The following is a 26927-nucleotide window of genomic DNA, read 5'->3' on the forward strand; positions in this document are numbered from 1 at the left end:
TCTACTTTTTGTCAGGCTGAGCACAGTGGCTCACGCCTCTAATCCCAGAACTTTGGGAGGCTGAGGCGGGCGGATAACTTCAGATCGGCAGTTCAAGACCAGCATGACCAACATGGAGGAACCCCGTCTTTACTGAAAATACAATAAATTAGCCAGATGTGTGCCTGTAATCCCAGCTACTCAGGAGGCTGAGGCAGGAGATCTCTTGAACCTGGGAGGCGAGGTTGCAGTGAGCCGAGATTGTGCCACTGCACTCCAGCCTGGGTAACAAGAGCGAAACTCTTGTCTCAAAAAAAAAAAAAAGGAAAAAAAGTGCTTTTCGTCTGTGAATTTCAGTACTCCAAGTATGTTACACACTACTTGTCCTTTTGTGGTTGGCTTATTTTGCTTGGCATGATGACTTCAGAGTTTATCCATGTTATACCATGGTCAGCATTTCATTCCTTTTTAAGGCTGATTAATAATTAATTATATACATGGAACACATTTTGTTTATCCATTCATCTGCTGACTGACACCTGAGTTGCTTCCACCTTTTGGCTAATGTGAATAATACAGCTATGAACATGGGTTTACAGTTTTCTGATTGCATCCCTGCAAGGCATACTCATTTTTACCTTATGTTGTGGCACTAGCCCTCATGCAGCCTCTGATAACTGGTAAATTTAGAAATCATGTTTCACATCTGCATGATTCTCTCCCTTTTACCAAAATCCATCATGAAACAACTCTGTCAGTCTTGCCATTATCTGGGTTTACAGCCATCTATACCAACAATAGAAATGTGGGCACGACTCACAGCAGGTGTTTCTGCATTGCTTAATGTGGTAAGTATACTGATTATACTATTATGGAGTAAGAAGACAAACATTGCAAGCTTTTAAAGCTAAACTCAAAGGCCAGAGTTGCCTTTCTAAATCAACCTAAAGAATGTTTAATCTGTTAGGCTCCCATACTTCAGAGGAGTAGCCTATTAAATGTACTTATTCCAAGATTCCAAATGTGCATGTGTGATTTATATCTAGCCATCCATGAAGTATGAAAGGAAGCAGGGCAAAGTAGAATGAACCCTGAACTGGATAATGAGGAGATGGGGATCCAGCATCTGGGCTCTGTTGATAACCGTGTGATCTGGGGCAAAGCCTCAACTTTATTGTGCCTGGGTTTTCTTGTCTGTCAAATGGGAAGCTGGCTTATAGCCCTCAACTGCTGTGATTGCCTGAGCTACATTTCATTTATTATTTGTTGCAGAAGTCTGTAATAGGCAGGTGTGGAAAGGGGGGAAGCCCTGAAGTTGAGGTCACGTCTTAGTGAACACAAATTAGTTGGGTGACCTTGGATAGATTCTGTAATTTTATGAGTCCATATTTTCTCAAAAAATTGTTCTGCAGAATGGGGATGGTACATGCTGTAGAACAGTGATGAAGATGATAAGTCATAAGGTGTGATGAGAGAGCTTTGGAAACCTCAAGGTGCTATATGGTCACATGAGAGTGATTACATGGTGATTTTTTTTTTTTTTTTAAGATGGAGTCTAGCTCTTTCACACAGGCTGAAATGCAATCGTGTGATTTCAGCTCACTGCAACCTCTGCCTCCTGGGTTCAAGCAATTCTCCTGCCTCAGCCCCCTGAGTAGCTGGGACTACAGGCGTGCACCACCACGCTCAGCTAATTTTTGTATTTTTAGTAGAGACAGGGTTTCACCATGTTGGCCAGGATGGTCTCGATCCCTTGACTTCGTGATCCACCCACCTCGGCCTCCCAAAGTGCTGGGATTACAGGCATGAGCCACCGCACCCGGCTACATGGTGATTTTAAACTGTAAAGAGCTCTACAAATGTCAGGGACTACTAGAGACCTTGTAAGGATACTTAGTAGGACTAAATTACTATTGTCCTAAGTAAGGGCACTAATCTTACTGACTCATACAAACTCAGTATTTTACATTAAAAATAGATTACGGCTGGGCGCGGTGGCTTGAGCCTGTAATCCCAGCACTTTGGGAGGCCGAGTGGGGCGGATCACCTGAGATCAGGAGTTTGAGACCACCCTAGCCAATATGGCAAAACCCCATCTCTACTAAAAATACAATAATTAGGGCTGGGTGTGGTGGCTCACACCCATAATCCCAGCACTTTGGGAGGCAAAGGTGTACGAATCACCTGAGGTCAGGAGATCGAGACCATCCTGGCCAACATGGCAAAACCTCATCTCTACTAAAAATACAAAAATTAGCTGGGTGTGGTGGCACATGCCTGTAATCCCATCTACTCAGGAGGCTGAGGCAGTAGAATTACTTGAACCAGGGAGTCCGAGGTTGCAGTGAGCCGAGATCGCGTCACTGCACTCCAGCCTGGCAACAGAGCGAGAGTCTGTCTCAATCAATCAATCAATTTAAAAAATAGATTATAACTCCCATTCTCCTTTCCCCAGAAATCAACTTTTAGTGGCTCTGGGTATTTTCTGAAATTGCTGGGAATATTATGGTAGGTCCTCCCCATCTCTAGTTTATAAACTTTCATCAACTGTTTGAAATGCTTTCTTTCTTTCGCTCGAGCACTTATTGCAGCATATCTTGTTTCAACAACCCACCAGTCTGCCAATGGAGCTTTGGTTTTGCCAGTTGTGATGACTCTGAAGCTCTTTGTCAGTTCTTTTTATTCCTGGAACACTTGATCATGTTGGGTTGCATGTTGTTTTAACCCCTGAAGAGCAGATTCCCAGGCTTTGCTGTGGTTTAGTCTACGATTTAGCCGTGATTGTTTTAACAAGTGTTCCCTGCCAGAGCTTCAAATAGTCCCTGTCAACAGTTGTTCCCTCTACTCTTTACAATAGCACCACCTTCTCTTCTTAGGAACATGCTGTGATTTCAGTTCAAAGAGGGACTATTTGAGGGAAAGAATACAGGAATTCATGAGCTCAGAATTAAGCTAATGACTCAATGGATTACAGATTGCTTTAGAAGCTGGGTGTGGTGGCTGTAGTCCCAGCTACTCAGGTGGCTGAGGTAGAAAGATTGCTTGAGCCCAGAAGTTCAAGGCCACTATGGGCAATATAGCAAGACCCTCATCTCAAACAAACACCCCAAATTGCCTTATGATCAAGGGTAATTACACAATGCTAAACAATTAGTATGCATAGGAATCACCTGGAATTCAAAATAAAAGTACAGATTTCTGGACCTGACCCCAGATATCCTCTGATTAAGAAATTCTGTCCTCATAAATGAGACCAAAAAAAGAAAAAAAGAAAAGAAAAAGAACTTCTAGAGTGGGTGATGAGGTTCAGGACACACTACCTTGGCATAGTGAACATTTTAAACTGAAGGAATTTCAGACATGGCAGGTACAGAAAGGACTTTCTTTTCCTTTTGAGATGGAGTCTTGTTCTGACACCCAGGCTAGAGTGCAGTGGTGTGATCTCGGCTTACTGCAAACCCTGCCTTTGGGTTCAAGTGATTCTTCTGCCTCAGCCTCCCGAGTAGCTGGGATTACAGGCACATACCATCATGCTTGGCTAATTTTTGTATTTTTATTGGAGACGGGGTTTCACCATGTTGATTAGGCTGATCTTGAACTCTTGACCTCAAGTGATCTGCCTGCCTCAGCCTCCCAAAGTGCTGAGATTACAAGTGTGAGCCACTGTGCCCTGCCAGGAAGGACTTTCTGACTATCCCCTGAAGGAGGTCATAAAACCCTCATGTGAGAGACGCCCTCTCTATACTGGCAAGAAATGAGCATCCTTACTGCTAAAGACAAAGGGACATAGAGAAGAATCTGAACTCACAGGCCTTGCTGTTTTCCTCAGTTTACCATGCTTATCTCACATCCTTTGGTCCTATCTCATTTCTCCACCACTCCCTACTCTTCATCAAACCTAGCATAAAACTACTCAGGTTTTACCACTTCTTTGAGTCTCCATTTTTTTCTTCCCCCCCTTTCCCTGCCCCCCCAAGAGGAAGTCTTGCTCTGTCGCGTAGGCTGGAGTGCAGTTGTGTGATCTCAGCTCACTACAACCTCCGTCTCCTGGGTTTAAGCAATTCGCCTGCCTCAGCCTCCCGAGTAGCTGGGATTACAGGCACCCACCACCACACTCAGCTAATTTTTGTATTCTTAGTACAGACAGGATTTCACCATGTTGGCCAGGCTGGTTTAGAACTCCTGACCTCAGGTGATCTGCCTGCCTCAGCCTCCCAAAGTGCTGGAATTACAGATGTGAGCCACCGCACCCAGCCTGAGTCTCCATTTCTTTATGAAGGCTGCCATGCTTTGTTTAAAACTTGTTGTTTAAAACTTACACTTACTAAATAAATTTGTATGCTTTTCTCTTGTAAACCTGTCTTTTGTTACAGGGACCCGAGCCAAAAACTCAGAAGGGCAGAGAAAAGCTGTTCTCTCTCCCCTACAGTTGGGTCATTTTACATGTGTTCCTGAGTGATTCTGATGCAGGGGGTCCACATTTTTAGAAACTTGGTGGAGAGCACTGGTTCTCCTACTGTTGTAAACAAGTTGACTCTGGACAGAACACAATTTACTTTGCTTCAGTCTCCACCTTCACAAATGGCTATAAAAGCAGTTACCACCTTCCCTACCTCACAGGTTTAAAATAAGAATACAATGAGATAACAGATCCAAAACCTTTTGTTTGTTTGTTTTTTTGTTTTGAGAGTCTTGCTTTGTTGCCAGGCTGGAATGCAGTGGTGATATCTCGGCTTACTGCAACCTCCACCTCCTGGGTTCAAGCGATTCTCCGATCTCCTACTCCCAAGAAGGTAAAATTACAGGCGCCCACCACCACACCTGGCTAATTTTCTATTTTTAGTAGAGACAGGGTTTCACCATGTTGGCCAGACTGATCTCAAACTCCTGACCTCAGGTAATCTGCCCACCTTGGCCTCCCAAAGTGCTGGAATTACAGGTGTGCACCACCGCGCCTGGCCTCATTTTGCAAAGTAAAGGGCCCATGCTAGTGCAGGGCACCCTTATCCTTCTCAGCATTCTTTTGCATCAATGGAGCAGACCCCAGCCAACAACCCATCTTGCCCTGACCCCCATAGACACTTCCAGGTATTCACTTGAAGGGATGAAAGCCTCGAGGACCTGCCTTTTGTCCACCTGGTCCAGATAGGCTCACATAGGTTTATGCCTTTCCAAAAAGAGTATGACAGGACCACACACATTTCTGTGTGAAATCTTACCAGCACAGAATCTGGACTGACTCTCCTAATAGGCCTAAGTCTTCCTTGAAATCTAGGCACATCTGCATCTTTAATGATCCCATTAACTTCATTTTCCACAGTGTCACATCGTTCCTGGGCCACACTCGATTGCACATGTGTCTTCTCTGTGAGCCAGGGCTTACACCTGAGGGCTTGCAGTCCACATCCACCCCTCATGCTTTGGCTGTGTTCCCAGGTACAGTGTGTACCTCTTGAAGTTTAGAGTGATCAACTTCACATTCATCTTTTCTCCCTCACTCTATTCTAATCCCCCTTTGGCAAGAACCTGTTCCAAGGTATTCTCCCTTTTTTTGGCCACATTCAGCTTGAAACAAAATAATCAGAGTATCACTTCCAGTTAAAGCACACTGCTGTTTTAGATATATTGGGCAGCCTACTGCAGGGTCCTCAGCTGCTTTGTAACTTCATTAAATATTCTGCAATGTCTGATGAGTGTCTGAGTATTTGCAATTACCCTGCCCTCCTGAAGAGCAAAGAGGGGCATGATTTCCCTCCTAAGACCTAATAAATTCTTCTTCTTCTCTCTCTCTCTCATTCATATGACAAGTAATTATTGAGCATCTAGTATTGTCAGAGGCATGTGAACCAGAGCAACTCCATCTTGAGTAGGGGCTGGGTAAAATGAGGCTAAGACCTACTGGGCTGCATTCCCAGGCAGTTAAGGCACTCTGAGTCGAAGGATGAGATCAGAGGTCAGCACAAGATACCGGTCACAAAGAGCTTGCTGATAAAACAGGTTGCAGTAAGGAAGCCGGCTAAAACCAAGATGGTGATGAGAGTGACCTCTGGTCATCCTCATTGCTACACTTCCACCAGCTCCATGACAGTTTACAAATGCCACAGCAGCATCAGGAAGTTACTCTATATGGTCTAAAAAGAAGAGGTATGAATAATCCACCCCTTGTTTAGCATGCAGTCAATAAATAATCATATAAATGGGCAACCAGCAGCCCTTGGGGATGCTCTGCTTATGAAGTAGCCATTGTTTTATTCTTTTACTTTCTTTTGAGACAGAGTCTCACTCTGTCGCCCATGCTGGAGTGCAGTGGCGTGATCTCGGCCCACTGCAATCTCTGTCTCCTGGGTTCAAGCAACTCTCCCGCCTCAGCCTGTAGCTGGGACTATATGTGCACGCCACCACGCCCAGCTAATTTTCGTATTTTTTAAAAAATAAACTTGCTTTCACTTTATAGACTCGCCCTGAATTCTTTCTTGCTCAAGATCGAAGAACCCTCGCTTGGGGTCTGGATCTGGACCCCTTTCCTGTTACAGTACTTGTCAAGCACTGGAGAGACAGCGCAAAACAGACAAAGTTTCTACCCTTATGGAGTTTATGTTCTAATAGAGAAGATTGTAAGTGAATGAAAAAACTTAAGGTAACAGTAAATATTATGAAGCAAATGAGACACTACAACGTTGTACAGAGTGAACAGGGCAGGGAAGTTGCTACTGTAGACTAGGTAGTCAGGGAAACGCATCTCTGAGGAAGTGAAATTTGAGCTGAGACCTAAATGGACCAGCCTTGGAAAGACTGGACATTGGAAAACCATTGCATTAGTTTTTCCCCTGTCGGCTTCTGTGGGGTTTGTTTGCTTGTTTGTTGGCAGAGAAAAGAAATCCCCAGTCTTATGCTTTGATCACAATGACATTATCATATGTTACTGCTAGGAGGTGTACCCAACAGCCCACCAGAATGAGTGTTCCGCCTATACCCTACCACAGCTCTATGCATTTCAAAGCATCATTTTGGTTAGTAGTGGCAAGATGATCCAACAGATCCCTCGGAATAGACTCCTAAAAGGCCTACCTCATCCAGTTAAATTAAGCAGCTTACTATAGTGTTGTATCTTAGAGCCCGAGGAAATGACTCCAGCCCCTCAAAATATCCTAGACTTTCCAGCTATGCTCTGGAAATTGAAATTCTTTTAAGCCAGTTTTTCATCGTACAGTCAGTTAAAAGGTTTAAAATGTAATACCCTCAGGAGAAGTGGCAAATTAGTCCTGTGCACACGCCCTGGTTCTCAAGAGGCTACAGATTCTTTCTGTAAGAAGGGAGGGGAGGGGAAGAGACACATGCTAGAGAGAACTGGAAAAGGAGATGTAGAGAAAAGTGGAAAATGGAAGAGAGAAAAGACTGTGTTCTTGTGCAACTAATTCCCTAAGGATTGCAACATCTCCAGATTTCTCCAGAGCTCTAAGAAGTCAGGTGTACTTGGAGCTGGTTAGAAGGGTTGGTGATGGATGTTTCTCTCTTCTCCTGCCTCTGTCCTGAAGACTCGTTTCTACATTACAGAAAGTGGATTTCTCCATTGGATGGAGCAGTGTGTATCTTAGACTATTTTGCCTTGGGGGAAGTTTAAAGGGAAGGCCTGAATCATTAATATATGAGAAGGATAAGAAAGTGGCATCTCATTAAACAAATGACTCTTCATCTTTAGAAAGAAAGCCTCAGAGGGATGAGATCTCCATTAGGAAGGGACCACTGTTAGAGTCGATTCCACAGGGACACTGTGTGAAGTCTAACTAGGCAGGAGATGGGTAGGATTGAAAATCTAGAGGGATCCTCCCAGCACTAAGCAACCACCCTCATTTTGTAACCCTGGGCCCCATTTGGAAGGGTGGTAAGAATGGGAGGAAAGGATGGAAAGAAAAGTCCTAAAAAGCTTTGTGGAGTGATTTAAAGACTATTTAGAATAATAAAGTAGCCCGAATAAATTCTGAAGCCCTCAGGAGGCTCAGTTTCCCTGAATCATAATCAAAGAAGGTAATACAGAAACCAAGAAGAAATTAAACATGCACTCCAATCTTTAGAGATGCAAATCTCTAAAAGAACATTACAGGGAATTAGTTTCAGAACACAGAGAACACTTCTTAAATTCTCTTTTCTCTCCTTGATCTGCATCTGACAAAGACTTTTACCCACCAAATCCCACAAATTGTCCCCAGTGCCCAGGCCATGTGTTTATTCCCTCCCTTCATGCCCCCAGCTCTTTCGTCCCACCTCTCCAATCCCATTTCTTTACCTCTCCCAACTCTTTCTTCATAAGAAAAGCTGGCAAACTGATTTGGAAAAGAAAGTATCTTTATAGCAGTGCTGTTTCATGGCAATTTAATGTGAGCCACATAAATAATTAAACATTTTCTAAGGTAACCACTTTAAAAACGTAAAATAAAATGGGCAAAATTACTTTTTTTCTTTTTGAAGACAGAGTTTCACTCTTGTTGCCCAGGCTGGAGTGCAATGGCACAATCTCAGCTCACTGCAACCTCCAACTCCCTGGTTCAAGCAATTCTCTTGCCTCAGCCTCTCGAGTAGCTGCGATTACAGGCACCTGCCCCAACGCCTGGCTAATTTTTGTATTTTTAGTAGAGACGGGGTTTTGCCATGTTGGCCAGACTGGTCTCAAACTCCCAACCTCAGGTGATCCACCCATCTTGGACTCCCAAAGTGCTGGGATTACAGGTGTGAGCCACCACGCCTAGCCGTAAAATTACTTTTAATGATATGTTTAACTCAGTATGTCCAAAATACAATTATTTCTACATGTAATCAATATACAAAACTATTGAGGTATTTTACATTTTTAATACTGTATCTGAAAGTCAGCATATATTTTACATGTAGAGCACTCAAAATGAACTAACCACATTTTAAATGCCTAATAGCCACATGTGGCAAGTGGCTACCCTGTTGGACAGTAAAGCCTTACAGATTAGGCGAATGGGCAGGAAAAGAGGAAAGACTGGACCCCAATTATGGGGACATGGCCTCGTTCATGAAGAAACTGTCACAAGTTGGTACAATGGCAAACTGGTAAGAATAAGGACAATGTACTGAGTTCTTAGAGGTAAATATATTCAATTTTTAAATTTTGGCTGTGTCTCTGCCAAAGTGTCAGAGATGTTTAAATCAGAGCAACTTCATCTTGTATAGGGGCTGGATAAAATAAGGATGAGACCTACTGAGCTGCATTCCCAGGAGGTTAGGCATTCTAAGTTCCAGGATGAGATAGGAGGTCGGCACATGATACAGGTGACAAAGTCCCTGCTGATAAAAGGAGGCGGTAAGGAAGCTGGCCAAAACCCACGAAAACCAAGATGGTGAAAAAAGTGACCTCTGGTCGTCCTCACTGCTCATTATACACTAATTATAATTCATTACATTCTAAAAGACTCTCCTACGACAACTGTGACAGTTTATAAATGCCATGGCAATGCGGGAAGTTACCCTATATGGTCTAAAGGGGACAGGAATCCTTTCCCAGAAAACTCATGGATAATCTACCCCTTGTTTGTATATAATCAAGAAATAGCTATAAGTATGCTCAGTTGAACAGCCCATGCCACTGCTCTGTCTATGGAGTACCCACTCTTCATTCCTTTACTTTCTTCATAAACTTGCTTTCACTTTACAGACTCGCCCAAATTCTTTCTTGCTTGAGGTCCAAGAACCCTCTCTTTGGGTCTGGATCAGGACCCCTTTTCAGTAACAAAGGTGAGAAGCTCCTCACAGAAATAGTTATTTATGAAATTATAATAATGATAGATGCTAGTATTATTCTTCTTCATGTCATTGTGTGGCTAAATAAAAAAATGGTAACTATAGTGTTTCTCCCATTAAAAAAAAGTTTTATAGGACCATGAAATCCAAATGGCAGGAAGTCACTGCTTTATAGCACACTTAGTCTTTTTTAAAACACATTGGCCCATTTAATATCATAACAGTTATATGATGTGTATATGTATATGAAACAAAATATATATAACTATATATGTGTAATTATCACTATGTATAGTTATATATAATTTATAGATAAATTATATATTATATATTATATATATTATATATTCTTATATAATTTGACAAATTATATATATAATTTGTCTATAGATAAATAATATATATATTGTTTATATATTATATATTATATAATATATAAAATATATATAAATTTGTATATATTATATTATATATATTACATAATATATATCTATTTTATAATATATTTAAATTTATAAATTTATATATAAATATATAAATTTATAAATATATATATAATAATATATATAATTTGTCTTGAAACTGTGTAGGAAGAAAAAACTTTCCTCTGTTCTCCTAGGATCTCTAGCTGGTGCTCTGGGAATTAAACTGACAAAAAACAGATTAACAAGAGAAAAACAAATGGTTTATTAACATGTGCAGAATGCAATAGAAACACAGTGATGAGCAGTGAGTGATGAGGAACTCAAAGTGGGTAGCTAAAACTTGGGACTTTATAGCATCTGGTTTTTTTTCTTTTTCTTTTTGAGATGGAGTCTTACTCTGTCACCCAGGCTGGAGTGCAGTGGCACGATCTCGACTTACTGCAACCTCCGCCACCCAGGTTCAAGCGATTGTCCTGCCTCAGCCTCCTGAGTAGCTGAGACTACAGGCATGCACCACTATGCCCAATTAACTTTTGTATTTTTAGTAGAGACAGGGTTTCACCATGTTGGCCAGGATGGTCTTGATCTCTTGACCTCGTGATCCACCCGCCTCAGCCTTCCAAAGTCCTGGGATTACAGGTGTGAGCCACCACGCCCCGCCCCTTTATAGCATCTGAACAAAGAACAATACGGTGAGAAGTGACAAGGCAAAGGAAAAGGGGTTTAGGCTTTTCAGGGAAGCAAACTGTAGAAAGCTAAATATATGGACGAAACTCCTGGAAGATAAGAGTTGGTTTACAGTGGTACAATCTCCACTCACTACAACTTCTGCTTCCCATGAAGCAGAGAATCGTTCAAGTGATTCTCGTGCCTCAGCGTCCCAAGTAACTGAGATTATAGGTATGCACCATCACTCCTGGCTAACTTTTGTATTTTTAGTTACTGAGGCAGGAGAATTGCCTGAACCCAGGAGGCGGAGGTTGCGGTGAGCCGAGATCGCGCCATTGCACTCCTAGTAATGTTTGTCATGTAGATTTCTCTCAGTGCCATCTCTCTGGGCCAATAAGAGTTTCAGACGGTTGAGAATCTAAATCTTCTTTTAGTCAAATGGGTGTGTGGGAGGGGTGGGCAGAGACCTTTTTTTCTGTTTCTCAGTTGTCTTCAGCTTAAAATAATCCTTGTGTCAAAGGGGTATATTAGGGGGCAGCACATTCTAGTCCCCTGTAAAATAATCACACGCTTTCAGAAAGTTTCAAGTACAGTGTACAGAACTTTCCCTCCTGAACTATTTGAGAGTTAATTGTTGATCTGACGCCCTATTACCCTATAAATTTTAATATGCATTTCCTACAAACAAGGATGTAACCTACAAAAACCATAATAAAGCTGTGAAAATTAGGAAATTAATGTTGATGCATTACTATCATTCAATATTCAGATTCCATTTGAGTTTTAGTAGTTGTCTCAATAATGTCTTTATCCTCCTTCAGTCTAGGAGAGTTTGTCAGTCTCTTTGACTTACAGGATCTTGACACTTTTGAAAATGACAGACCAGTTATTTCATAATTAATAAGTATTATGAGGAAGTTACTTAGAAACTGCAAATACTCCACTCCTCATCAGAATTTTAACTTATTAGTTATCTATTTTGATGCTCAAATTGTTTCCAGCTTAGTCACTAGGAGTCCTTCAAGCTGACTTCCATGTCCATTGACATGTCACTATCATTCTTTAAGCACTTTCTTGTTTTCTGGCATAACATATTTTCCAGGCTTATTTTGTACTTTTGTACTTTGGAGTCAGCCATTTTTCCAAAGAGTCCTGGTGAACAAAGTTTAGAAAAGATCTAGGTGCTAGGTGTGCTTGTTACTATTGAGGTATCACTGTCGCCCAGGGCTGCTCACTGAGCATAGCTAAGGAATGTATGTATATATACGTTCAAACACATACATTTACATCTCTAGTTTTCTATTTATCTCTCCTGTATCCATGAGTTCATAGTGATACTTCCAATTCTAATTCAATATCACAGAGCACATCTTCATTTTCTCTCTTTCTGTATTTGTACCTCCCTTCTCTAGCAGTGGAAACCTGACCCTCATTATCTGTAATTTATTTACATATTTGATCAATCCCCCATATGTAACCAAGCTCCTGTTCCCACTGGCACCTCCTCCCCTGCACAAATTCTTTTCTCTCCCCATTTGACCTCTGATGCCTTGTACTGGGGCATCCCCCACATGGAGATCCTCACCTACCTTGGCCTTCAACACCTCAGACCAGGACTCCTGTATGTATCTTCCAATGCTTCCAGTAAATTTTTAAGAAAACTGAGGAAACTGATTTCTGATTTTTGTAACTGAGATAATTGAAAATATGATCTTCTCAAACTGAGAAAATAATGATTTCTAATAATTTCTTTTTTTTTTTTTGAGACGGAATCTTGCTCTGTCACTCACGCTGGAGTGCAGTGGCACAATCTCGGCTCACTACAACCTACGCCTCCTGGGTTGAAGCGATTCTCCTGCCTCAGCCTCCTGAGTAGCTGGGATTACAGGTGCACACCACCACACCTGGCTAATTTTTGTATTTTCAGTAGAGATGGGGTTTCACCATATTGGTCACACTGGTCTTAAACTCCTGACCTCATGATCTGCCCACCTTGGCCTCCCAAAGTGCTGAGATTACAGGAGTGAGCCACTATGCCTGGCCGATTTCTATATTTTCAAACTATCTTAGTTTCATAACTAGCTTCTTTCCTCCCTCTCTCCCTTCCTTCTTCTTTTTTTTTTTTTGAAACAGAGTCTTGCTCTGTCACCCAGGCTGGAGCACAGTGATGCTATCTTGGCTCACTGCAACCTCTGCCTCCTGGGATTTTCCTGCCTCAACCTCCTGAGTAGCTGGGATTACAGGTGCCTGCCACTATGCCTGGCTAATTTTTTCTATTTTTAGTAGAGATGGGGTTTTGCCATGTTGTCCAGGCTGATTTTGAACTCCTGAGCTCAGGCAATCCCTCCCCCTCAGCCCCCCAAAGTGCTGGGATTACAGGTGTGAGCCACCATACCCGGCCTCCTTTCTTTTATAGAATGCTATTTTTGTCTCATGGAGCAATTTTTCTCCTATCTCTCTGATAATAATTTTAGTTTGTTTAGTCTCTTCTGCTTCCTTCATTGTTCATTTCTTCTGAGTTCCTTCGTACTGTTAGTTGGTTTTGGGCTCTGTCTTTCTGGTTGGAGGCTTTCCTCACATACCTGGTGTGTTCCTAGCTTTCTGTTCCTGTATGAGAATGAGGCACTAAGGAGCCAATTAGAATAGAATTTCGGGTAAGGAGTAGAGATGCCAGATAAAATATAGGATGCCCCATTAAATGTGAATTTCAGATAAATAATAAATAATTTTAAAATATAAGTATGTCCCAAATATTACTATGAACATATTAATAATAAGGAATTATTTATTGTTTATCTGAAATCTGAATTTTTTTTTCTTTTTTGAAACGAAGCCTTGCTTTGTCACCCAGGTTGGAGGGCAGTGGCGCAATTGGGCTCACTGCAACCTTGGGCTCACTGCAACCTTCGCCTCCCAGGTTCAAGCAATTCTCCTGCCTCAGCTTCCCTAGTAGCTGGGATTACAGGCACCCCATCACCATGTTCAGCTAAGTTTTTTGTATTTTTAGTAGAGACGGGGTTTCACTGTGTTAGCCAGGATGGTCTCGATCTCGTGAACTCATAATCTTCCTGCCTTGGCCTCCCAAAGTGCTGAGATTACAGGCGTGAGCCACCATGCCCATCCGAAGTCTCAATTTATCTGGCCATTGTACATGGGATCTTAGTCAACCTTTGACTTCCTTCAGGGTGACTGTGATGTGGACAGGAAACAGGAGGGTGGGGTCCCTGGGGAGGACTCCACCCTCAAGCCTGGACGTGCAGCCCTAAATGACAACAGGCATTCCTTTTTCTGCACCCAAATGTTGCCTTTTGGCCTGCCACGCCCCCGTTTTGTGGCCATATAAACCCAACTCCAGGCTCCACAGGCAGGACAGTGGCAGAGTGACAGAGCAGCAGAGGGGCACAGCAGAGAAGAAAGGAGAGGAGGCATCTGGATGTTGAGAGGAGTTCGGCTGGGGCAGTCAGAGAGGAGATAGGATGCAAAAAGACCAAACTCCCGGGAAACGACAGGGCTAAAAGAGCATCGTAACACCACTAGACGCTGCCATGGGGCCAGAGCCCAAAAGTGCTCGTCCTGGCCTGCACCTGCTCACCTGCGTGCTTCCCCTCCCGTAAGAAGTTCGAGCATTTTGCAGCCAAATAAATGAGCCACACCCTTGTTGCATGTCCCACAAGGGGTCAGGGAACTTTCCCATTTCAATATACAATTGATCCCAATTTTTCATAGGCTTATTAGTTTTTCCAGAGTAAAATTTCTCCATTTGCTTCTGGGGGTTATAAGCCTAGCTGCTAATGTGCCAAAAGCCAGTTGTAGGAGGGGAACAGTGTAGAGATGGTCTTCAGTGCCACCATCCATCCGCCTTTCTTCCAACTGTGCCAGGTCTCCCTCTCCCAGGCAGAATCCTGGAGGAATGGGGCAGAGACAGCTGCCTGGGAAGGAGGATTAAGAGGAGGCGAACCGGAAGGGATCTAAATTGGTTTTATACAAACTTTCAACCAATCCTCCTGGTGTCAGGCCTGCCCAGCACTCCCACCTTTGGAGGAACCAGTTGCCCCCAAAGGCTGAATCTTGGATTCTCAGACTCATGGATCTGTTTTTCCTGTAGGTTTAGGTTTCAGCTTTCTCTTAATATTGTTTATTTCTCTCATTTGCTGTGTCTTTGTCTATTGCTCTGTCTTTGTGTGTTTATGTAATTTAAAAATTTCTTTGCTGAATTTGTGAGAATAGAGATAAATGTGAGTGTACAATCTGCCATGTTTCACTGGACAATAATGATTTTTCCATTTATTTTATTGGTTTATATACTTGGAAGATAAATTGTCTATAATGTATTACATACTCAAATGTCCTGGGAAAAAGGGGTTTGGATAAACATGGATTTTTCTCTGCTTTTCTTCTCTCTTTCCTCTACACCTCCACCCCCATGCCATGAAAGCCCAAAGGTGCCCCTGACTGACATGAGTTCTTCGGCTTTCCATACTTGGTATTCTGGCACTATTGGTTTCCCAGATAGCTGGACTATAAATCCTCTAGTGTGCCTATAAATCTTCAATCTTAACCAATGGTGAGTTTTAAACCTAACTATTTCTTGCAGGTCTGTGGCTTAGAGCAATGAATTTAGATAAGGTCAGGGTTTACTGCTGTTTGTTGCCTTACAGTAAGAGCTGTTTGTTCATTGTAATTTGTTTACAAAAGCTCTTGAGTCACTAATAAATAAACATAGGGGTGGGTGGTCATTTCTTAAGTGTAAGGTGAGAAATCCTAAGGGTATATGAGGTCTAAGTACCCTGTCTTTGCTAGTTCCTTGGATACACCCTCTGAGATGAGTCCAGGAAATTTCAGACGTAGTCTGATTACTTCCAAAAAATTATTTTCTGCCAACTCATATCATCGTAATTAAACTAGTTGCCACACATGGCAAATATTGTAGGCAATAAAATTCAGGCTGATCACCATAGTTAAGACATGGACATAAATAGCAAGAATGGGGTGTGAGGACCAGGTGGGGTGGCTCATACCTGTAATCCTAGCACTTTGGAAGGCTGAGGAAGAAGGATTGTTTGAGCCCAGGAGTTTGAAATCAGCCTGGGTAACACAGCAAGACCCCATCTTTACAAAAAAAAAAAAAAAAAAAGTCTAAAAATTAGCTGGTTGTGGTGGTGCATGCTTGTGGTTCCAGCTACTTGGTAGGCTAAGGTGGGAGGATTGCTTGAGTTAGAATGTTGAGGCTACAGTGAGCCATGTTCATGCCACTGCACTCCAGCCTGGGTGACAGAGTGTTAAATACAGTGAGTTCCAATTTTCTCTTCAAAGAATCAGCATGTCAGTATGTTCAGCTCTCTTGTTCTTTGTTCTCCATTTTAAAGTTTAACTTTCTTGTTCTCTTTGCCTGCTTGCCCCTAGTTTCAGTAAACAAACTTCTTGTCAGTTCTAATAAGTAGTTCACATTTGTTCCCCTAGTTACCTGTACCTATTCCTCTCGCCAAAACTGCACATTCCCCTTCTAATCCACATATTTAGAGTCCTGACTCATCCTGGTAGCCTGCTCTGTCCTGACTCATGCTGGTAACCTGCTCCATCCTGAGTCACCCCGGTCACCTGCTCTGACCTCAGTCACCTTTAGTTACCTGTTCCATAACCATCTTTTCTGCCAGAACTGCTCACCCTGCCACTCTGGCTGATATCCCTGCTCTCTTTAAAACAGCCAATAGGAATTAGCTTAGACTGTGCAGTCCAACCCTAGCCAATAGGGTAATGACACAGCAGTAGGGGTGACCTGCATCAGGGGTGAGAACTCCTTCCCCTCTCTTGTTCAGGTGTGCTCTTGCCATTGCTCCATCAGCGAGATGCACCCTTCTAAAGAAGTAAAAATTGCCTTGCTGAAAAAATTTATGTTCAAGTGCTATTTCTTTTGTGGCTCCGAAAATTTGCTTCTAACAATTGCAAGACCCTGTTTAAAATATAAAAATTAGGATGGGAACACTAATAGCTCTCACTTGACTTGGCCCCATTTTACAGATGAAATAGGCTCAGAGAGCCTTGTATCAAGTAAGTGGTGTCACCAGTATTCAAACTAATGTTTTTCAGACATTGCCTCTTAGAGAGGGATATTTTGAATTCAGAATCTAAAAGGTTTGTATTCTGTGGCTAAGTGCAGTGGCTCACACCTGTAATCATAGCACTTTGGGAGGCCAAGGTGGGCAGATCATTTGAGGCCAGGAGTTCAAGACCAGCCTGGCCAATATGGAGAAACCATGTCTCTACAAAAAGATACAAAAACTAGCTGGGCATGGTGGCACACACCTGTAATCTGGCTCAGTAAGCTGAGGCAGGACAATCACTTGAACTGGGAAAGCCAGGCTGGTCTCGAACTCCTGACCTCAAGTGATCTGCCCACCTACCTTCCAAAGTGTTAGGATTACAGGCATGAGCCACAACTCCCTGCCCACAGTTACTAAAAGCACTGATTTTTTTTTCCTTCACAGCAGACGAGTTTATCTTCAAGAAGACTAAGACATCTCTTTCCCTGACAAAAAACTACTCTATGTTTGATGGGATGGAACTCGGACCTGGGCTCTTTTGTCACCTCTAGGTAGGGAGGTATTGGAGAGCAAGGTGAGTTCCTATGAAGAGCTTTATGTGAGGGAGAAAAAGATGGATATGTCAGTTACTCTCAGGTAGCCTGGAAGAGCCTGGCAATGTTAGATTTTTATGTTCATTTTCATTGTTTTGATGTCTTAACCTAGTAATAAATTGTCAGTTAATCACTTTTATGCAATAATAAAAGGTGTATAAAATATTATTGCTGTTTCCTGCCCAGGCCCCTCTCCCCAGCATGGAGTGTTATTGAGATACATTTCATTCAGATAAGTTGGCAGTTTTATCAGAGCACAGAGGACACCCTGACAATTATCCTATATGCTGCAGAAGACAATATGAAAAGCCTCTAGGTCCAAACTCCCCCTGGCTCCCTAGAGTATATTTTGCAAAAGGTGCAGCTTTGGTGGAACTGGAGAGTTTGGTCACCTAGTTATTTGATTGTAGGAAAAGTCCATATTCTGCTCCAGGACTTAGAGACCAAGTTCAGTAAATGGGGAGATAAGTGATTAACAAATGTGATATTCTTACCTGGTGGTAAAAATAAAAAAATTAAAAAAAAATCCAAATGTGATAAAATGGGCATTCAGTACTAAATCAAAGCTGCATGGGGTTTAAAGTCAGGTTTCTGTAATAATATTCTGGAATTCTTTCCAATTATAGTGAGATGAGAGTGTTCATGGAAAGCAACCATCCATAGACATTGGAAAAATAGTCATTTCCAGTTTCTGCTATGTGACCCCAGTATGGCCTTGCTGATTTGTTTGCTTTCTAATTCCTTGGTTTAAGTGGAAAGGAGGACCCTTTTTACCATGTTACTGTGCAGAGTAGTAATTATCAACCTCGATTTTGTAAAAAGCAAGAATCTTTCCAAGGATGTTGCAAACTCTCCGGAGGTTTGAGTCTATCCTAGTGCCCCTCCCACTGAGTACATGACATCAGGAGAACCAGTTGTGAAATTAAACAATGATAGGGTGATGCAACTTCAAAGAGGTTGAACATTTTTGATATAATAAGGTTATAAAGCTACAGAGTATAAGAATAAGTGACTTGAATTTATAGTGAGTTATATGACAATCTCAGCACTTCACTTGGTGGCTCTTTCCAAAGAAGTAGGGGAGGGAGAAAGAAAAGACAGAGAGATGAGGGGTGGAGGGAGAGCTGCCTCAGTTGTGACAGTTCTACCAGACCATAAATTAAGCTAATTATTAGTATCAGTTGTTACTTATTTAACTCAGTAGTGCTGCACTGTAATTCTACAACTCAACTTGGCAAAGCATGTTGTAATGGAGCTAGCTATATGAAAGATTCTATATAAAGTTAATTTTACTATTCTTGTTATTATGGTTTAGGAGTCACCCTACCAAGTGGGTATGATGATGAAGGTGAGCTGCTAAGAAAGAGGTTGAGAGACAGCTGATGTTTGTCTCAAGCCAATCTTTAACCCTAGGCACGAGGGACAGAGGGCCAGTGGATAAAGGTTAAGTAGGATGGAATCTATAATAAAGCCAAATGTGTGGCTTCTATTGCTGATCTTGTCATTATTTTGGATTTTTGGAGCAGAGATGAAATGAAAATGTTTGCTTTGTATCTACCTGGTCAGGATGTAAGTAAGAGGGAAGAACAAGACTCTAGGAGAGAAACAGAGGCTCCCCTAAAAAAACACATTATGTACATGTCAGGTGATGTCACCTATAAAGTCTTCCAGCCATAATAATTTCACCTGAAAGCTATTTATTTTGGAAACAGAAAGCCGTGTCTGTTTCACATGAGAGTTTCACACGTGCATACTCCCTTAGTTTGCCAATGTTAGAATACTTTCAGGACTATAGGTGAAATAAGTCTACTAGAACATTAGCAAAACATCTGTTTGTCTGCATAGTGACCCTTACAGCATCAAAAATTTTCTTTAACTATTCCATGTAAAGAATTATAAAAAATATAGTAATTATTCTAAACAAATTTCACGAGAAGATTTTTAAACAAATAAAAATAACATACGGAAACACAAGAAAGCAACATCATGTAAGCAAGGTTCGAACATTCAATAAATATCTAGTGAGTGGCCAGGTGTGGTGGCTCATGCCTGTAATCCCAGCACTTTGTGGCGCTGAGGCAGGCAGATCACTTGAGGTCAGGAGTTTGAGACCAGCCTGGCCAACATGGTGAAACCCCATCTCTACTAAAAATACAAAAACATTAGCTGGTGTGGTGGTGCATGCTGTGGTTCCAGCTACTTGGGAGGCTGAGGCAGGAGAATCACTTGAACCCGGGAGGTGGAGGTTGCAATGAGCCGAGATGGTGCCACTGCACTCCAGCCTGGGCAACAGAGGGAGAGACTGTCTAAAAAAAAAAAAAAAAAGAAGAAGAAGAAGAAGAGAGGACATAGCACATGCAAAGACAGAGAGAAGACAGAGCAGAGGCTACCTGGGGCCACAGCCAGCAGGCCAGCTCAGCTGGAGCAGGTTGACTTAGAGGAATGTTAGAGGGGATCAGACCAGGAGGGTCTTTAGTGCTAGTCTATGGACTTGAATTGTAAAGATACCAGGGAGTCATTGAAGGTCTCTGTGACATGGGCCAGGTGGAATTTTGGAGGTGTTCATGCAAGCCAGACCCCAGTTGGATTCTAGTACTCTTTCAGAAAGGGGAGTTCAGCTCACAAAACCCAGGCACCTGGTCTGGGTAGCGGTGCCTGGAAGTTTCACAGGTGCACTTAGAATTCCTCAGATGACAGGGTCTGTGTATCTGCCTCTGCTTCCTCACTGACCTTGCCTACATCCCCTTTGCCACCAGACCCCAGCCTCAAAAGACAAAAAAATCTATTGAGTACTAATTACCTTATGTGCTTGGAGCTGAAATTGTAGTGGGTGAGTAATGCAAACCAGGATCCAGTCTCCACAGCACTTAAAAGCTGCATGTTGTTCTGGGTTCAAGAAAAGGGAGCCTGATTATTTTGAGTCTGGTTTTTGTAAGTAAGTGTCTTAGTCTGTTTTGCTATAACAAAATATGATGGACTGAGTAATATATAAACAATTGAAATTTATTTCTCATAGTTGTAGAGGCTGGGAAGTCCAAGATCAAGGTCCTGGCATTTGATATGTGGTGAGGGCTATCTTGCTGGGCATCCTCATATGGCAGGAGGGGCAAACACTGGGTCCTCACATGGAAGAAAGCAAAAGGGCAAAAAGGGCCTGAGCTAGTTCCCTAGTCCTTTTATAAGACACTAATCCATTCAGGAGGGCTCTGCCTTCGTGACTGAATCACTTCCCTAAAGGCCCCACCTCTTAATACCAGTACAATAGGGATTAAGTTTTAACAGGAATTTTGGAGGAGACACATTGTATTAGTCTGTTTTCAGACCGATAAAGACGTACCCGAGACTGGGAAGAAAAAGAGGTTTAATTGGACTTACAGTTCCACATGGCTGAGGAGGCCTCAGAATCATGGCAGGAGGTGAGAAGCACTTTTTACATTGCAGTGGCAAGGGAAAAATGAGGAAGGAGCAAAAGCAGAAAACTGTCAGATCTCATGAGACTTATCCACTATCATGAGAATAGCATGGGAAAGATCAGCCCCCATCATTCAATTACCTCCCCTTGGATCCCTCCCACAACACGTGGGAATTCTGGGAGATACAATTGAAGTTGCGATTTGGGTGGGGACACAGCCAAACCATATCACACATTAAAACCACAGTAGAAGGCTAGACAAAAATAATAAATGAATAGGGATAGAAAAATGTAGTCTGTTAGAGCCATGGCTCAGCAGCCTATGGCAAGGGGTCCAACAGCAGCTGTGGAAACAATTTCTAGTGGTTCACTATTCAAGCTGTGGAGAGCCAAGTAGGGATGCCACTCTGATTTTATCCCAACCTCTCCCAGCCTTCTGCAACCTCATCTCCAACTTTACTCCCACTTGCAGGGTCATCCCTCTTGGGTCCCTCAAGGCTCATTCAGGCAGGCTGGTTGTGTTTCTTGTGTTTTCTTGCAACTATTCCCAATCCCAATTTGGTTCACTTGGATGTCAATTAAGGAAACCCTTGGCAGCTACTTCTGAATGTATTGATCCTAATTTTGGAAAGTGTTTCCCAGGGAAAAGGACAGCCAATGTCACAAGTTTCCCATTTAGAGGTTTCCATTTACTATCTTGAAAATTAGAAGCCTTCTAGCTTGCTGGTCTGCTTGCCTGTACCACATGGCATAGACAACAATGGGAGGGTCTGGCAATGCAGGATGGCTCAACTTCAGCTGCCATCCACTGAGCCTCTACAATTGCCCAGCCATTGTAGAAAGAGGTGGCACAGTCCTAGCCCTTGATAGATTTGGAATCTAAAGTTACATTTGTTACTTTTAAAAGAAGAACTTAAAAATATGCAGGTTAAATCCACTTCCTAAATATTTATCGATTGCCATTAACTCGGACCATTAAACACTATCTTTTTGAAGCCCCATCTCCCTTTGCTCTCACTAATGGAGTGTTCTCAATAATAGGCTTTTTTTCTTTTTTAAATGGTCTTCCACAGCTCTTTCCTTTAAATTAAACTAAAGGAATGTTTTCATAACTGAAATCTTTTTATATTCAGCTAGAAATGAGCATTTAACTTAAAACAAATTGCAGGCCAAGCTTTAAAGGGCCATTAATTAGTAATGGTATCGGAGGAGCAGGGTGACTAGATGGGTGAAATTGGGCAAAGTGGGCCTAATTTTTGCTTCTTATCCCATCTGACAACATTTGTCCTTGAAAAGCACATTTAATTACTGAATGAGGTAATGTGGTAGAATTTCAATATGGTACCTGGCACACAGAAAGCACCAGTAACTATTCCTGGCCTCTTGCCCCTTTGCCTTCTACCTTCTTTGCTCTCATAATGAAAATAATGGCTTGAGCTCACTCAACTTTCCTCAACTTAAAGCTTATCTTTTTGGTATTCCTTTCCCAGGATAACTACTCCCACTGATAATTTTGATGCCACCCACTCCAGGCTGCTCCTGGGCTGTGTTCTTCCAATAACCTTTTCTCTACTGTGTATCTTTACTCTCTCTTATCTCCTTACCCACAGTCAACTCTTATGCTCTAGCTTAAAATCCAGTAACATTTTCTCTTCATCTTTTTAATTTGGAAGTTACTGGCTGTTTTCTCCTATTGCACCAAACTTCTTGAAAGAGTAGTCTACGCTCTCTCTGTCCAGGTCCTCATCTAAAATCTACTCCTTACCTATTGCAACTTGGCTTCTGCAACTACTAAAACCATGTTCCCAGAGATCAGTAATGACCTATATACCAAATCTAGAGGACTCTTCCCATTCTTCTTTAACCTCTCTGTGGCATATAATGTGCTGGTCCACTTCTTTGATGAAATTCTCCTTGCTGCCTTTAAGCATTTCTGTTCTTTATCACATCTCTGTCAGTATCTTAAATGTTTGTGTTCTCAAATGTCTACCCTTAGCTGTTTCTGTTTTGCTCTGGATTAGTGCTTCTTGATCTGGATGCATCGAAGAATTATCTAGGGAGCTCTTTGAAAACCCAGATTAAATCCTATTAAATCAGAGTAAATACATACTAATTTTTTTTTTTTTTTTTTTTTGAGATGGAGTCTCGCTCTGTCACCCATGCTGGAGTGCAGTGGTGTGATCTTGGCTTACTGCAACCTTTGCCTCCTGGGTTCAAGTGATTCTCGTGCCTCAGCCTCTGAGTAGCTGGGACTATAGGCACGTGCCACCAGGCCTGGCTAATTTTTAAAAACATTTTTAATAGAGATGGTGTTTCACCATGTTGGCCGAGCTGATCTCAAACTCCTGACCTCAGGTGATTCTTCTCCCTGGACCTCCCAAAGTGCTGGGATTACAGGCATGAGTCACTACACCTGGCCAATTACATCTGATTTCTAGCTTCAGCAATTTCTAGCTTCAACAGTTAAATAGAAATCCTGTTTAATTGATCTGGGATCGGGCCCTGACATCTCTTTTTTGTAGCACTCCTCAAGTGATTCTCAAGTGCAGCTAGGAATGAGAACCACAGCTCTAGAATAGCTGCTTTTTTTTTTGAAAGAAAGAAAGAGAAAGAGAAAGAGGGAGAGAGAACAGGAGTCTTGCTCTATTGCCCAGGCTGGAATGCAATCTAAAAATAGGTGTTAAAAACCTCTTTTTTGCTGATAATTGTGCTTAACAGCGGAGACAGGAAGGAATAAGAGAAGAAAATAACAAACAAACAGCCAACCAATATTTCATTTAAGTCTGTGAAATGCCATGCAAATGCTGAAGAATGATTTACTTCCAATTATGTGGTCACTTTCAAAATAGGTATAATATGATACTGAGAAAAATGTATGTTCTGTGGACCTGGGGTAAAGAATTCTATAAATATTCACTGAGTTTACTTGTTCCAGGTCTGAGTTCAAATCATAGATGTCCTTGTCAATTTTCTATCTCATTAATCCGTCGAATATTAACAATATGGTGTCAAAGTCTCCCGCTATTATTGTGCGGGAGTCCAAGTCTCTTTATAAGTCATTAAGAACTTGTCTTATGTATCTGGGTGTTCCTATATTGGGTGCATATATATTTATGATCATCGACTCCTGTTGTTGCATTGATCCTTTTACCATTATGTAATGTCCTTCTTTGTTTCTTTTAGTCTTTGTTACTGTTAAAGTCTATTTTGTCAGAGACAAAAGTTACAACTCCTATTTGTTTTTTTTTTTTTTCTCTCCATTTGATTGGTAAGTCTTCCACCAACCCTTTGTTTTGAGTCTTTGTGTGTCCTTGCTTATGAGATGGATCTGGATACAGTGTACCGATGGGTTTTGACTTTTTATTCATTTTGCCTGTCTGTGTCTTTGATTGGGGCATTTAATCCATTTAAATTTAGGATTAATCTTGATATTTGTGAGTTTAATATTGTTGTTTAATGCTAGCTGGCTATTTTGCCCATTAGTTGATGTAGATTCTTCACTATGGAGATACTCTTTACCTTTTGGTAAGTTTTTGGGGTGACTGATACTGGTTGTTCCTTTCTGTTTGTAGTTCTTCTTTCAGAAGCTCTTGTAAAGCAGGCCTGGTGGTGATGAAATCTCTGAGTGCTTGCTTGTTCACGAAAACTTTTATTTTTCCTTCATTTATGAAGCTTAGTTTGGCTGGATATGAGATTCTGGGTTGAAAATTCTTTTCTTTGAGGATATTGAATATTGACTCCCACTCTCTTCTAGTTTGTAGGGTTTCTGCTGAGAGGTCTGCTGTGAGTCTGATAGGCTTCCCTTTATGGGTAACGTGACCTTTCTCTCTAGCTGCCCTTAGAATTTTCTCCTTTATTTCAACTCTGATGAATCTAATGATTCATCAGATACTTGTGTCTTGGGGTTGCTCTACTTGAGGAATATCTTTGTGGTGTTCTCTGTATTACCTGGAGTTGAGTATTGTCCTGCCTTACTAGGTTAGGAAAGTTTTCCTGAATAATATCCTGAAGAATATTTTCCAACTTGGATTCATTCTCTTCATGACATTCAGGAACACCTATCAAATGTAAATTAGGTCTTTTCACATAGTCCCATATTTCTTGGAAACTTTGCTGATTCTTTTTTACTCTTTCTTCTCTAATCTTGTCTCTCATTTCATTTCACTAAATTGGTCTTCAACCTCTGATAGCCTTTCTTCTGCTTGATCAATTCGACTGTTAAAACCTGTGCATACTTCGTGGAGTTCTCATATTGTATTCTTCAGTTCCATTAATTCACTTACATTCCTCTCTAAATTGTCTATTCTCGTTAGGATTTCATCAAACATTTTTTCAAGGTTCTTAGTTTCCTTACATTGGGCTAGGACATGTTCTTTTAATTCACAGAAGTTTCTTATTATCCACTTTCTGAAGCCTAATTCTGTTATTGGAATGCACTTGTTCTCCATCAGGCCTTGATCCCTTGTTGATGAGGAACTGTGATCCCCTGTAGAGGGAGAGGCATTCTGATTTTGGGTATTCTCAGCCTTTTTACGCTGGTTTCTTCCCATCATTTTGAATTTATCCACTTGTCGTCTTTGTAATTACTGACTTTCAAATTAGGTTTCTGAGTGGACATCCAACTTGTTGAGTCCCAGCGCCGGAATCTGAGCAACCCACTGTGCCGGCTAAAACAGCAGCGTTAAGATTGATGATGCTTTTCTGCCCGGGAATCTCCAGTCTGGCTTCCTTCTTGAGTCCCTTTTTCAATCAGCTGAATAGGCGACTCTGCCTTCCTAGAGCTCCAAATGTCAACCAAAAGGGGACCCAGTCTCATTTACTCTGCACCAAGAACTGCCGTGCCAGGGCGCCGGCAAAACCGCCACACCGGCCATAAGAGTTGCGCTGGCGACCCGTGGGGCTCCTCCACTGGGAATCTCCTGGTCTGTGAGCAACAAATATTCATCTGAAAGTGTGGCGTCCTCTCGTTCTCTGCGCTTTCACTGGGAGCTACAATCCTGAGCTGCTAGTAATCAGCCATCTTGGATCTAGAATAGCCACTTTTATCCTTAGTTCTTGCCTCATTCCTGGCACATAGACTCCACTGTCTAGCTCTTTGCTGAGCATCTCAGTCTAAATGGTCTGTAGTACCCCATTTTCTATGTGGTCCAGATCAAATTCATTATGCCCCAATTCTAAAATCTTCTTCTGTGTTATAGGGCCACCATTTTCTCATGCTACCAAGCTGGAGACCTGGAACTCATCTTTAAAAATCCCTTCTGCTTTGCCCCTTCTCTTACTTAGTTGCCATATCCTGTAGATTTTATTGCAGACCTGTTTGAAATCCATTCTCTCTACCACCAACCGATGCCCCATTTTAGCACCTTATTGCAATCACTTCTTACCTGGCCTCCCTGCCTTCAGGCTCTTTCCTCTTCTCTCTATCCTACACATGCTTTTAGAGAGAGCTTTCTGGAACACAGTTGTGTTGATACCTACTCAATAACCATCATTGGACTTCTTTTACCCAAGAATAAAATACAAATTCCATAGTAAGGCCCTCATTATCTGGCCCCAGTTCTCTAAAACCATTCCTAGATTCCGATCTCCATGATGTTACCTAAACTGCAGTTGTGTTTCCCCAGTCATGAGTTCCTTCTTGCCTTTGCTTATACTATTATCTTTGATTAGGACTGGTTTCAACTCAGATGGTTCAAATGAAGGGATTATTTACAGAGATATAGTCAGGGTAAAGGGAAACCACAAGAGTGGCTGAGGTAAACAAAGACTAGCAAAGTGGAAACCTCTTATCTTCCCTAGGCCCGAAGGACTTATGGGATGAAACACTGTTGTCACAGCTCATTGCAAGTTGGAGCTATGGGAAAGAGCTATCAGTAGTAAATGTAGGCAGGGAGGGTGGCAGCCACTACCAGAATCACAGTGTGGAAGCAGAATGGGCACAGTGAAGAAATATCCTAACTTCTCTGTCTTCATGCCCTCTAATCTCCAGTTAGTGTCTTTCACTGGCCAAACTCAACCAGAGGTCAATGAACCACCAAGGATAGTC

General features: G+C 41.9%; 1 protein-coding gene across 4 annotated transcripts in view; it reads left to right on the plus strand.

Annotated features, from left to right (window-relative positions):
* FUT8 (fucosyltransferase 8) overlaps positions 1–26927 on the plus strand; it is a 486032-nt gene that overhangs the window by 86818 nt on the left and 372287 nt on the right. For 3 of the 4 annotated variants that reach the window (XM_064374947.1, XM_064374953.1, XM_012438120.3), the window contains exon 3: positions 17321–17450. The gene's annotated coding sequence lies outside the window, so the exon portion shown is untranslated. The remainder of the gene's footprint in view (positions 1–17320; positions 17451–26927) is intronic. The other variant, XM_064374948.1, reaches the window with a different exon arrangement.

This window comes from Aotus nancymaae, unplaced genomic scaffold (genome assembly GCF_030222135.1).
Source record: "Aotus nancymaae isolate 86718 unplaced genomic scaffold, 86718_ANA_hifiasm-v0.15.2.pri h1tg000011l, whole genome shotgun sequence".
Lineage (NCBI taxonomy): Eukaryota > Metazoa > Chordata > Mammalia > Primates > Aotidae > Aotus > Aotus nancymaae.